The sequence below is a fragment of the Ovis canadensis genome, chromosome 7 (genome assembly GCF_042477335.2).
Source record: "Ovis canadensis isolate MfBH-ARS-UI-01 breed Bighorn chromosome 7, ARS-UI_OviCan_v2, whole genome shotgun sequence".
In the NCBI taxonomy this organism is placed as follows: Eukaryota; Metazoa; Chordata; class Mammalia; order Artiodactyla; family Bovidae; genus Ovis; species Ovis canadensis.
Window position 1 is genome coordinate 18339607 of NC_091251.1, and position 12119 is coordinate 18351725.

General features: G+C 43.9%; 1 pseudogene; it reads left to right on the top strand.

The window, feature by feature from the left end:
* Positions 1 to 9775: 9775 nt before the first annotated feature.
* LOC138444069 (ribosome biogenesis protein NSA2 homolog) lies at positions 9776 to 11468 on the top strand (annotated as a pseudogene).
* The last annotated feature ends 651 nt before the right edge of the window (positions 11469 to 12119 follow it).

The following is a 12119-nucleotide window of genomic DNA, read 5'->3' on the forward strand; positions in this document are numbered from 1 at the left end:
TGTAGCTCTATTTTTAGCTTTTTAAGGAACCTCCATATGGTTCTCCATAGTGGCTGTATCAATTTACATTCCCACCAACAGTGTAGGTGGGTTCCCTTGTGGATTTTTTTTTGGTGATAGCTCTTTTGACTGGTATGAGGTAATATCTCGTTGTAGTTTTGGTTTGCATTTCTCTAATAATTAGTGATGTTGAGTATCTCTTCACATGCCTATTGGCCATCTGTGGGCTTCCCAGGTGGCCCTAGTGGTAAAGAACCCACCTTCCAATCCAAGAGATGGAAGAGACAGTTTTGAAGATTGGGTTGGGAAGATCCTGGAGGAGGGCATGGCAACCCACTCCAGTATTCTTGCCTGGAGAATCCCCATGGACAGAGGAGCCTGACGGGCTGCAGTCCGTGGGGTCACAGACATGACTGAAGTGACGGCACAGCATATTGGCCACCTGTGTGTCTTCTTTGGAGAAATGTCTACTTAGGTCTTCTGTGCACTTTTTGACTGGGTTGTTTGTTTTGATGCTATTAAATGTCATGAGCTGTTTGTGGGTTTTGGAGACTGATGGCTGTTGGTTTCATTAGGAAATATTTTCTCTCAACCTGTGGGCTGTTGTTTTATTGTCTGCTTTGCTGTGCAAACACTTTTGAGTTTAAGTAGATGCCATTTGTTTATTTTTGTTTTCATTTCCATTGTTCTGGGAGACGGATGGAAACAGTTGTTGCTGCTATGTATGTCAGAGAGTCTCATGCCTCTGTTTCCTCTAGGAGTTTTATAGTATCCCATCTTACATTTAGGTCTTTAATCCATTTTGAGCTTATTTTTGTGTCTAGCATTAGAGAGTGATCTAACTTTATTTTTTTTACACATAGCTGCCCAGTTTTCCCAGCAACATTTATTTCCATAACTGTTTCCTTTATGTATGTCCTAAAAATAAAGACATTATCCTTCTTAATCATGACTTCCTTACATTTAAAAAATTAACTCAGATTCTAAAATCATCTAATATTCAGCCTTAATTGTCCTCCAAATCCTTTCAGCTGTGTTTTCTTTGAATCAAGGTCCATTCAAGTTTCATGCCTTTATTCTCGAATCTCTGTTGTTTCAGAACATGACCCCCACTTTTTAAAAAAAAGACACAGATTTTTAGGAGATTATCTGATTGTTTCGTCATTCCATTCTTTTTGTTTTTCTTATAAATTTGAGGTTAAGGATTTTGGCTTAACAGTTATATTTAGGCTAAACCCTTTTGGCAAGAATATTTCATAGATGATGCTATCATGTCATCTGTCCCATCTGTTACGTTGTTAATTTGATTAAGGTGATGGTTGTCAGAGCCCTTCATTGCAAACGTAGTTTTACTTTTAATCAAAGTATCGCTCTATCCCCTCAAAACCTTCCACCTGATAGTTCTCATGTTTAATGATGAAACTCGCCTGAAGCAGTTATTTCATTAGAAATTGCTGATGATTTTTTTCTAATTCAGTTACCCTGGATTCTTTTAAGTGAGACCAACTCTACTCCCAGGGGAAGAACAGGATGGACTAGGAAAGTCTGGCTGCCCTCCATTAGGCACTCTCCACCTGCTTGGCTCTGAGTCCTCCTTCTGGTATTGGCTTGGACACCACTCACTAGAGAGGCCTTCTCTGACCACCTCAGTCTCCATCAAGCATCACTGTAGTCTCTTTCACGGTATTGATCACAGCTAATAAGGACAGTCAATTTGTGCCTCCCCCATGGCTCAGTGGTAAAGAGTCCACCTGCGGGAGACACGGGAGATGCAGGTTTGATCCCCCAGTTGGAAAGATGCCCTGGATGAGGAAATGGGAACCCACTCCAGTATTCTTACCTTAAAAAAAAATCCCATGGACAGAGGAGCCTGGCTGGCTGTAGTCCATAGAGTCGCAGAGTCAGACATGGCTGAGTGACTAAGCTCACACTCTTGTTTGTAGGGTAAGAGCTTAATCTCACTTCTGTGCTTGATGCGCCAGGGAGCACTGGCTGTGGCTATTTTATTGCCACTGTTTATCTAGCATAACAGAGAAGTTGCTCAGTCATGTCCGACTCTTTGCAACCCCATGGACTGTAACCCATCAGGCTCCTTCATCCATGGAACTTTCCAGGCAAGAATACTGGAGTGGGTTGCTATTTCCTTCTCCAGAAGATCTTCCCAGCCCAGGGATCAAACCCGGGTCACCTGCATTGCAGAGCCTGGCACATAGTAGATGTTGAGCAAATATTAATATATGTTGATTGGATACAGCTGGTGCCATAAGAAAACTGAGTTCGAATCCTGGCTTGTCTAGTCTTGATTTCAGCCATTTTACGTCTCTGTGCCTCAGGAGGGTGATCAGCCTGTTGGAGGATCAGATGAAATAATGCAAAAAAAGGGATTCTCTATAGTGGAGAGGTTTCTGTCTTTCCATCCTCAGCTACCAAACCCCATGGTTTTAGTCATGTCCTTTGCAATCTTGCTCCAAGGTGTCTTTCTAGCTTTCTCCCTTATGGCCACCTCCTACCCTCCTGCCTTACATTCCAACTGTGTAAGACTATGCAGGAAAGGAGTCTTGCCCAGAGATAAGTCTGGGCTTTGCCTTTGGCTCCTGGAGGAGACCTCAAGGTCTTTGGAAGGTCCTGCCTGACAAGAGTGTCTTTGTTTACCTTGCAGGGGGTGGGGCTTGGAGCACACTGGATGGTCTGTGCTAATAATGTGACTTCGGATGAAGGCTTTGGGTCTTCAGCTCTCCCCTCTCTTTGGGCTGGAGATGATGGTCAGTCATGTCTGTGACTGAGACCCAGTAAAACTCTGGACACCAAGGCTCCATTAAGCTTCCCTGGTTGGAAGTCCTTTGTGTGTGCTGACACACATTCCTGGGAGAGGTAAGCACCATCTGGACGACTCTGCCGGGAGAGGACACTGGCCTCGAGCCCTTGGAAGCCTCCCAGAGCCTGCCCTGCATGCCCCTTCCCTTGGCTGATTTTCATCTGTATCCTTGCACTCTGACGGACACAGCTGTGAGTGTAACTGCTTTCAGTGAGTTCTGTGAGTCTTACTACCAAATTATCAAAGAGGAGGATGGTCTTGGGGAGCCCATCACTTGTAGTTGGTGTCCAAAATGAGAGTGTTCTTTGGGACCCCTAATCCTTCCAAACCCCCAACCATCCAGCTTGCTTGTCCATGCCATTCCCTCTTCTTTGAACAGCCTCACCCTCTTGTCCACCCATCAGAACTACTCAGTCATCATTCCCCATCTTTTGCAGGCCTTCCTTGACCCTCTACACACAGGGCAGAGTGGCTCTCGGCTATTCCTACGCTGCTGCATTTAGAGATGTAGAGACAGGTGATTTCTTCATGAGTTTGCCGTTCTCCTTTTGTAGTCTAGATACTCTTCCCGAGTAGGGAATCTTCCCAACCCACGGGCTGAACCCAGGTTTCCTACATTGTAGGCAGATTCTTTACTGGCTGAGCCACCAGGGAAACCCAGGAACACTGGGGTGGGTAGCCTATCCCTCCTCCAAGGGATCCTTCCAACCCAGGAATTGAACCAGGGTCTCCCGCATTGCAGGTGGATTCTTTACCAGCTGAGCTCCCAAGGAGGGCCTGAGTGGGGCCCTGGCATACTTCTTTTCCCTCTCTTCCTTTCTCCTTCAAGCGTGAATGTATTCAGAGCCTCTGCTCTCCCCTACGGTATTGTTGGAAGGTTAGGAGAAAGCAGTGCTCACGGTTCCCATAGCCTGGCTTGGTCGTTGGCTTGGAGCCTGTATCCCAGTCCTCACTTTCTCCCTCAGCTGGGAGCCCTGTGCAGTGTGCACTGCGCATAGGAGACACAGCTGCCCTGTGTGCACTTGTGTGCTCTTTCATTTTCCTCCATGTGTTTGCGTATGCCTGCATTCAACAAGTCCTATAACCACATACATGGAATATCCACTCTGAAGGCAAAGTGATGCATAAGCTATATCTCTCATCTATGCATCCCAGAGGCTGGCACAGTCTTCACTTAATATATGAATTAATGAATGATTAAACAGATGATCCACAGTAGGGGGACTATGGCAAACACTGTATGTTCACCAAGAACATAAATTTATACTTTTCTCCAAAAGCAGTGATGCTGAACCTGATCTGAGTCATTCTCTTTGGAAGCCTATAAATCTGTAGTCAGCCTCCCACTTCAGTCAGGATAGGGGAGGATCTTCTGAGGTAACATATACTTTCAAATTCTTATAACCTTGGACTTTCCTGGTGGTTCAGATGGTAAAGAATCTGCCTGCAATGTAGGAGACACGGGTTTGATCCCTGGGTTGGGATCAAAGAAGGAAATGGGCTATCCACTCCAGTATTCTTGCCTGGAGAATCCCATGGACAGAGGAGCCTGGCGGGCTACAGTCCATGGGGTCGCAAAGAGTCAAGCATGAGCACAATATATTAAAAAAAAAAATACTAGTTTTATTAAAACAGAGACATACTGCTGACCCAATGAGAAGCCCACTTATAGGCTAGATGTGGCCCAGGGCCCCCGGGGTTTTGACCTCTGCTGGAGAGGGAGCCTTTCTTTTCACCTTCAGCCCTAGTGCTTTGTTCATACAAACCCCTTTACACCCCCACTCTTTCCTGTGGTCTACCCCATATGTCATAGTGGGGCAGACCCATCCTATTCAGTTGGTGCTAAATAGATGCATGCTGGTTATTTATCCCCAGAGCACTAGGAATTAAACTCTGTTTAGAGTCTGCAGGGAAGTCCTTTTGGCCCTAAGCTCATCAGATCTGCACAGCAGTCACTGGGCTGTGAAGAAAGCTTGACTTTATTAGTTCCCTCCAGGAAATACTCTCAAAGGAACCCCTCCTCTCTCTTATTGTGTCTCCCTCCAGCCTGTTGATCAGCCAAGGTTGATGTCTGTAGGGCAAATGGGAAGCATAACTTACAGCTCAAATGGGAAGATCAAGCCTTTTACAAAGCTTTGCCGAGAGTAAACACTGGTGATTCTCTGCCTGTCCCAGTTTCCTAATTTGGGCATGTCTTCTGGGGGCGGGCTTGGCAGTGATGGTGGCGGTTCTCCTTCCTGCTAGACGCAAGGCACATATCATGCTCACTGCATTCTCTTCATTTGTTTACCGCCTTATACAGCCTTCTGGCTGCTCTTACAGAAAGCATCTCATTGAATTCTCACAGCCAGTGAAGCAACTGTTAACATCCCTTTTCCCGATGAGGTAACAGATGTTCAAAAAGGCAGCCACGTTACTCGCTCCAGCTTCTAGGATGTCACATGCCCAAGTGAAGCCTCTCCTCATGAGTGTTTCCCCAACTAGAGGATCTTGTATAACGTCTCTGTTTAAGGCTATTTCCATGAGTTGCAGAAATAATTTTCCTTATGTAGGTTTTGATTTTTACTTTATTGTTGTTGCTGTTCAGTCACTAAGTTCGGTCTGACTCTTTGTAACCCCGTGGATTATAGCACGCCAGGCTCCTCTGCCCTCCACTATCTCTTGGAGTTTGCTCAAATTCATGTCCATTGAGTCAATGATGCTATCTAACCATCTCATCCTCTGCTTCCCCTTTCTCCTTTTGCCTTCAATCTTTCCCAGCATCAGGGTCTTTCCCAATGAGTCGGCTCTTTGCATCAGGTGGCCAAAATATTGGAGCTTTAGTTTCAGCATCAGTCCTTCCAATGAATGAATATTCAGGGTTGACGTCCTTTAGGTTTGATCGCTTTATCTCCTTGCTGTCCTAGGGACTCTCAAGAGTCTTCTCTGGCACCACAGTTCAAAAGCATCAATTCTTTGGCACTCAGTTTTCTTTATGGTCCAGCTCTCACATCTGTACACGACTACTGGAAAAACCATAGCTTTGACTGTATTCTGGTGGCGAAGTGATAGCTCTGCCTTTTGAAATGCTGTCTAGGTTTGCCATAATTTTACTTTCAGGGAGCAAGCATCTTTTAATTTCATGGCCACAGTCACTGTCTGCAGAGATTTTTGGAGCCCAAGAAAATGAAATTTTTATTTAGCCTTGCACTATGTAATAATGTCTGTAGAACCACGGATTGATGTGCTTGTACAAGCTTTTGTAATTTGCATTAAGATAACTAGAAAAAGAGCTCTTTTATCCTGTGTCCCTGAGTCTCATAGTTGAATCGGTAATAGAGTAGATTCAAGTTAAATCAAGGTATTAAAAATGATACATACATATCCTAAGTAGTTTATCCTAACTTCAAATGCATATATTGTTTCATGTAAACAATGGGCTTCTCTTTGAGTGTGCCCTTGTGTTAGTCTCCTAGAGCTGTCCTAACTGAGTACCACAGAGAGAGCAGCTTAAACAAAAGAAAGGCCGTCTGAGAGTCTGGAGGCTGGGAGTCCAAGATGAAGGTGTCAACGGAATTGGTTCTTCCTGACCAGACCTTTTAGAACTAACACCCAAAAAAGATGTCCTTTTCATTATAGGGGACTGGAATGCAAAAGTAGGAAGTCAAGAAACACCTGGAGTCACAGGCAAATTTGGCCTTGGAATGCGGAATGAAGCAGGGCAAAGACTAATAGAGTTTTGCCAAGAAAATGCACTGCTCATAGCAAACACCCTCTTCCAACAACACAAGAGAAGACTCTACACATGGACATCACCAGATGGTCAACACTGAAATCAGATTGATTATATTTTTTGCAGCCAAAGATGGAAGAGCTCTATACAGTCAACAAAAACAAGACCAGGAGCTGACTGTGGCTCAGATCATGAACTCCTTATTGCCAAATTCAGACTTAAATTGAAGAAAGTAGGGAAAACCGCTAGACCATTCAGGTATGACCTAAATCAAATCCCTTATGATTATACAGTGGAAGTGAGAAATAGATTTAAGGGCCTAGGTCTGACAGATAGAGTGCCTGATGAACAATGGACTAAGGTTTGTGACATTGTACAGGAGACAGGGATCAAGACCATCCCCATGGAAAAGAAATGCAAAAAAGCAAAATGACTGTCTGGGGAAGGCTTACAAACAGCTGTGAAAAGAAGAGAGCCTAAAAGCAAAGGAGAAAAGGGAAGATATAAGCATCTGAATGCAGAGTTCCAAAGAATAGCAAGGAGAGATAAGAATGCCTTCTTCAGCAATCAATGCAAAGAAATAGAGGAAAACACAGAATGGGAAAGACTAGAGATCTCTTCAAGAAAATCAGAGATACCAAGGGAACATTTCATGCAAAGATGGGCTCGATAAAGGACAGAAATGGTCTGGACCTAACAGAAGCAGAAGATATTAAGAAGAGGTGGCAAGAATACACAGAAGAACTGTACAAAAAAGATCTTCACGACCCAGATAATCATGATGGTGTGATCACTAATCTAGAGCCAGACATCTTGGAGTGTGAAGTCAAGTGGGCCTTAGAAAGCATCGCTACGAACAAAGCTAGTGGAGGTGATGGAATTCCAGTTTAGCTATTTCAAATCCTGAGAGATGATGCTGTGAAAGTGCTACACTCAATATGCCAGCAAATTTGGAAAACTCAGCAGTGGCCAAAGGACTGGAAAAGGTCAGTTTTCATTCCAGTCCCAAAGAAAGGCAATGCCAAAGAATGCTCAAACTACCGCACAATTGCACTCATCTCACACACTAGTAAAGTAATGCTCAAAATTCTCCAAGCCAGGCTTCAGCAATACGTGAACCATGAACTCCCTGATGTTCAAGCTGGTTTTAGAAAAGGCAGAGGAACCAGAGATCAAATTGCCAACATCCACTGGATCATGGAAAAAGCAAGAGAGTTCCAGAAAAACATCTATTTCTGCTTTATTGACTATGCCAAAGCCATTGACTGTGTGGATCACAATACACTGTGGAAAATTCTGAAAGAGATGGGAATACCAGACCACCTGACCAGCCTCTTGAGAAATCTGTATGCAGGTCAGGAAGCAACAGTTAGAACTGGACATGGAACAACAGACTGGTTCCAAGTAGGAAAAGGAGTACGTCAAGGCTGTATATTGTCACCCTGCTTATTTAACTTCTATGCAGAGTCCATCATGAGAAACGCTGGGTTGGAAGAAACACAAGCTGGAATCAAGATTGCTGGGAGAAATATCAATAACCTCAGATCTGCAGATGACACCACCCTTATGGCAGAAAGTGAAGAGGAGCTAAAAAGCCTCTTGATGAAAGTGAAAGTAGAAAGTGAAAAAGTTGGCTTAAAGCTCAACATTCAGAAAACGAAGATCGTGGCATCTGGTCCCATCACTTCATGGGAAATAGATGGGGAAACAGTGGAACCAGTGTCAGACTTAATTTTTTGGGCTCCAAAATCACTGCAGATGGTGACTGCAGCCATGAAATTAAAAGACACTTACTCCTTGGAAGAAAAGTTATGACCAACCTAGATAGTATATTCAAAAGCAGAGACATTACTTTGCCGACTAAGGTCCGTCTAGTCAAGGCTATGGTTTTTCCTGTGGTCATGTATGGATGTGAGAGTTGGACTGTGAAGAAGGCTGAGTGCCGAAGAATTGATGCTTTTGAACTGTGGTGTTGGAGAAGACTCTTGAGAGTCCCTTGGACTGCAAGGAGATCCAACCAGTCCATTCTGAAGGAGATCAACCCTGGAATTTCTTTTGAAGGAATGATGCTAAAGCTGAAGCTTCAGTACTTTGGACTCCTCATGCGAAGAGTTGACTCATTGGAAAAGATCCTGATGCTGGGACAGTTTGGGGGCAGGAGGAGAAGGGGATGACCGAGGATGAGATGGCTGGATGGAATCATGGACTCGATGGATGTGAGTCTGAGTGAACTCCGAGAGATGGTGATGGACAGGGAGGCCTGGCGTGGTGCAATTCATGGGGTCGCAAAGAGTCGGACATGACTGAGTGACTGAACTGAACTGAACTGAACTGAACTGAGGGCTGTGAGTGAGAATCTGGTCATGCTTTCTCTGAGCTTCTGATGGTTGCGGACACTCTTGGGTAACCTTGTCTCGCCCATGCATCATCCCAGTCTCTCCTTTCATCTCTCCTGTATGAATTCCCGTGTCTAGATTCCCCCATCATAAGGACACCAGTCATACCGGATTAGGAGCCCATCTTACTCCAGTATGACCTCATCTTAGTTTAACTAATATGTCTGGAATGACCCTATTTCCAAATAAGGTCCCATTCTGAGAAAGTAGAGGTTAGGATTTCAGCATATTTTTTGGGGGGGGGGCAGTAAAGTTCTCCACAGCACAGATACATTAACCAGGATTTTATGGTATCTAGCATAAACTGCATCCAAAGAGCATTGCCCACAATTTCCGAATTTCAGATTCTTTAAAATGGGATGAGAATTCAGACCCTTGGATATAAATTCGAGTGTGAAACCTTCTAGGATTTTATTCCTTTTCCCTACTGGTTTTACAGCTGTTTTCCTGCCCACCAAACTCAACAACAAAATTTATGATATCATTTTTGAGCAATTTACCTTTGCCATCTTTCTTTAAGGCCCATTCAACTTGATTTTCATATAACTTGGACTTTTTTTTTTCTTTTCCTACTGATATTTCACTGATTTACATGATATTTACTCGAGTCACATATGTCCAAATTGGCACAGCCTGGTTTGGGAACAAGATCAGAGTTCTCTTGGTGAGCATGCCAAGACCCTGGTGGCAATGGAAGCCTGTGGGTGGGTGAGTGAGTATTCCTGGGATGCAAATGTCAGTCAGCAAAACTGATGGAGAAGGGCATGGTGTCTGCTCGTGGGTCTCTGAGACCCACAAATCGAGAGCCTCTGTGCTCTGGCGGCTGTGCCCAGTGGCCTGGCTGCCCTCACCATGCCGCAGAATGAATATATGAATGTATCGAGTCACACCGGAAGCACTATGGATATCACTTCTCGAGTCACACCGGAAGCACTATGGATATCACTTCTCGAGTCACACCGGAAGCACTATGGATATCACTTCGATTACCATGAGAACAAGAAGAGAGAAGGAAGGTCAAGAGGCTCATGAATGTTCAAAGGAGGCGAAAAAGATGATTGATCTGAAAGCTAAGCTCTACCATAGACAGCTCCATGCTGAGAAAATACACATGAAAAAGATGCATGAGAAGAGAAACAACCAAACCGAAGCACGATGAGAAGATTCCGCAGAGAACAGTGCCTGCATAACCACTGGGCAGAGAGGGACAGTCTCGAGCTAATGTACTTCCCAACATGATTAGACAAAACTGAAAAGAGACAATGGGGAAAAGGCAGCCTCTCTGCCCAAAGTTCTCTCCTAGGGAGAAACAGAAGTATGAAAAGTTATTTGAATGGAAAGACAAAGAAGAAAGCCTAGAAGAGGGTGGTTACAAACACTACTTTGTTGGGCAAGGCTTTACTCTAAAGCTACCTAAATATGAAAGATTCATTAGGCCAATAGGATTACGTGACACATCCTAGACGGAAAACCACCTTTTGCCTGCCAGTCCTTGGTGTAAAGAAGAATCCCTCATCCCCACCGTATACACCTTTGGGTGTTGTTACCAAAAAAGTCAAGTATTAGGCACTCAAACGTGTCCGGCTTTTTGTGACCCCATGGACTGTAGCCCACCAGGCTCCTCTGTCCATGGGATTCTCTATACAAGAATACTGGAGTGAGTTGCCATTTCCTCCTCCAGGGGCCTTCCCAACTGTACATACAGGAGACTTCATTAACATGCACTAGAGGATGCCCCAGAGAAGGAAATGGCAACCCACTCCAGTGTTCTTGCCTGGTGGGCTGCCGTCTATGGGGTTGCACAGAGTCGGACACGACTTAGCAGCAGCAGCAGCAGCAGCAGAGGATACCCCAGGTTAACCTGTTAAAGAAAACTGTTTCTTGAGTCTCTAAATTCTATACCAATTCTAGACCCCTGGTTGATGAAATGTTTGTTTCTTTATTTAGGTTTTAAGGTGAATGACCTGGGGCTATTTGTTTCCGTCAACCTGATTGCAAATCGAAAGGCACAGTTGAAATGTCTATTTTTCTTGCCATCCTCAGAAGAGATTGCTGCAAATCTACTCTATGACTCTCATTCTTTTCAGCTTACAATACAAATAGCTTATTATTTTTTGCCGTCTGTGTCTTATAATAAAGCAGTGCTGAAAAATTAAATAGAAGAAAGTTCAGTTCCCATACAGGCTATGAAAATGATTTGCTGGTGGTGACTTTTAAGCTTGATTCTAAATAGATTTACGAAGAAGGGCACTTGGAAGACTTGTCCAAATTTTGCTATTTAAGGTATCTTGAAATTATAGGCTCACTCTCCCTAAAATTTCAAAAACGTAGAGCTTAGGCTCTTAAGGGTATAGCAGTGATAAAAGCTTTCATAGTCACTTCTATAAAGCAACACTTCATAGTTATCAAAGGTGCTGTTGTTGAGGCGAATGTGAATGAACTGGGCCTTGTGACGCAAGGAGGCAAAGTCATTTGGGAAAAGTATGCCCAGGTTACCAGCGATCCTGAAGATGATGGATTCACAAATGCAGTGTTACTGGTTTAACAGCACTTACATACAAATGCTATGCTCTGCTCTGTTAAGTCGCTTCAGTCTTGTCCGACTCTGTGCAACCCCAGAGACGGCAGCCCACTAGGCTCCGCCGTCCCTGGGATTCTCCAGGCAAGAACACTGGAGTGGGTTGCCATTTCCTTCTCCAATGTATGAAAGTGAAAAGTGAAAGTAAAGTCGCTCAGTTGTGCCTGACTCTTAGCAACTCCATGGACTGCAGCCCACCAGGCTCCTCCGTCCATGGGATTCTCCAGGCAAGAGTGCTGGAGTGGGGTGCCATTGCCTTAAGTTCCTTGTGATTATTGAAGACTGCACACCAATCAGGATACCGTTATTCATATTTCTGAATTGTACCAACCAGCCTTACATGTCTACAGTCATCAAGAAAACTATTTATTCCACTGTTGAAAAGGAAAAAAAAAAAACAACCAACATTAAAATAGCTCAATTAAAAAAAAAAACTGAGAAAATCGAGAGTTCAGTGAAATGCATATTGGGTAAAGGAATATCTACTGTGTATAACTGTTCAAAAAGTGTGTAACCCCCCTAAACCATCTCATCACCAATGGGATATGCACCATACTTTGTAAAAGATTATCATTTAGGCATTGATTTACACATTTTTGAAGTTTATAAGTATTTATA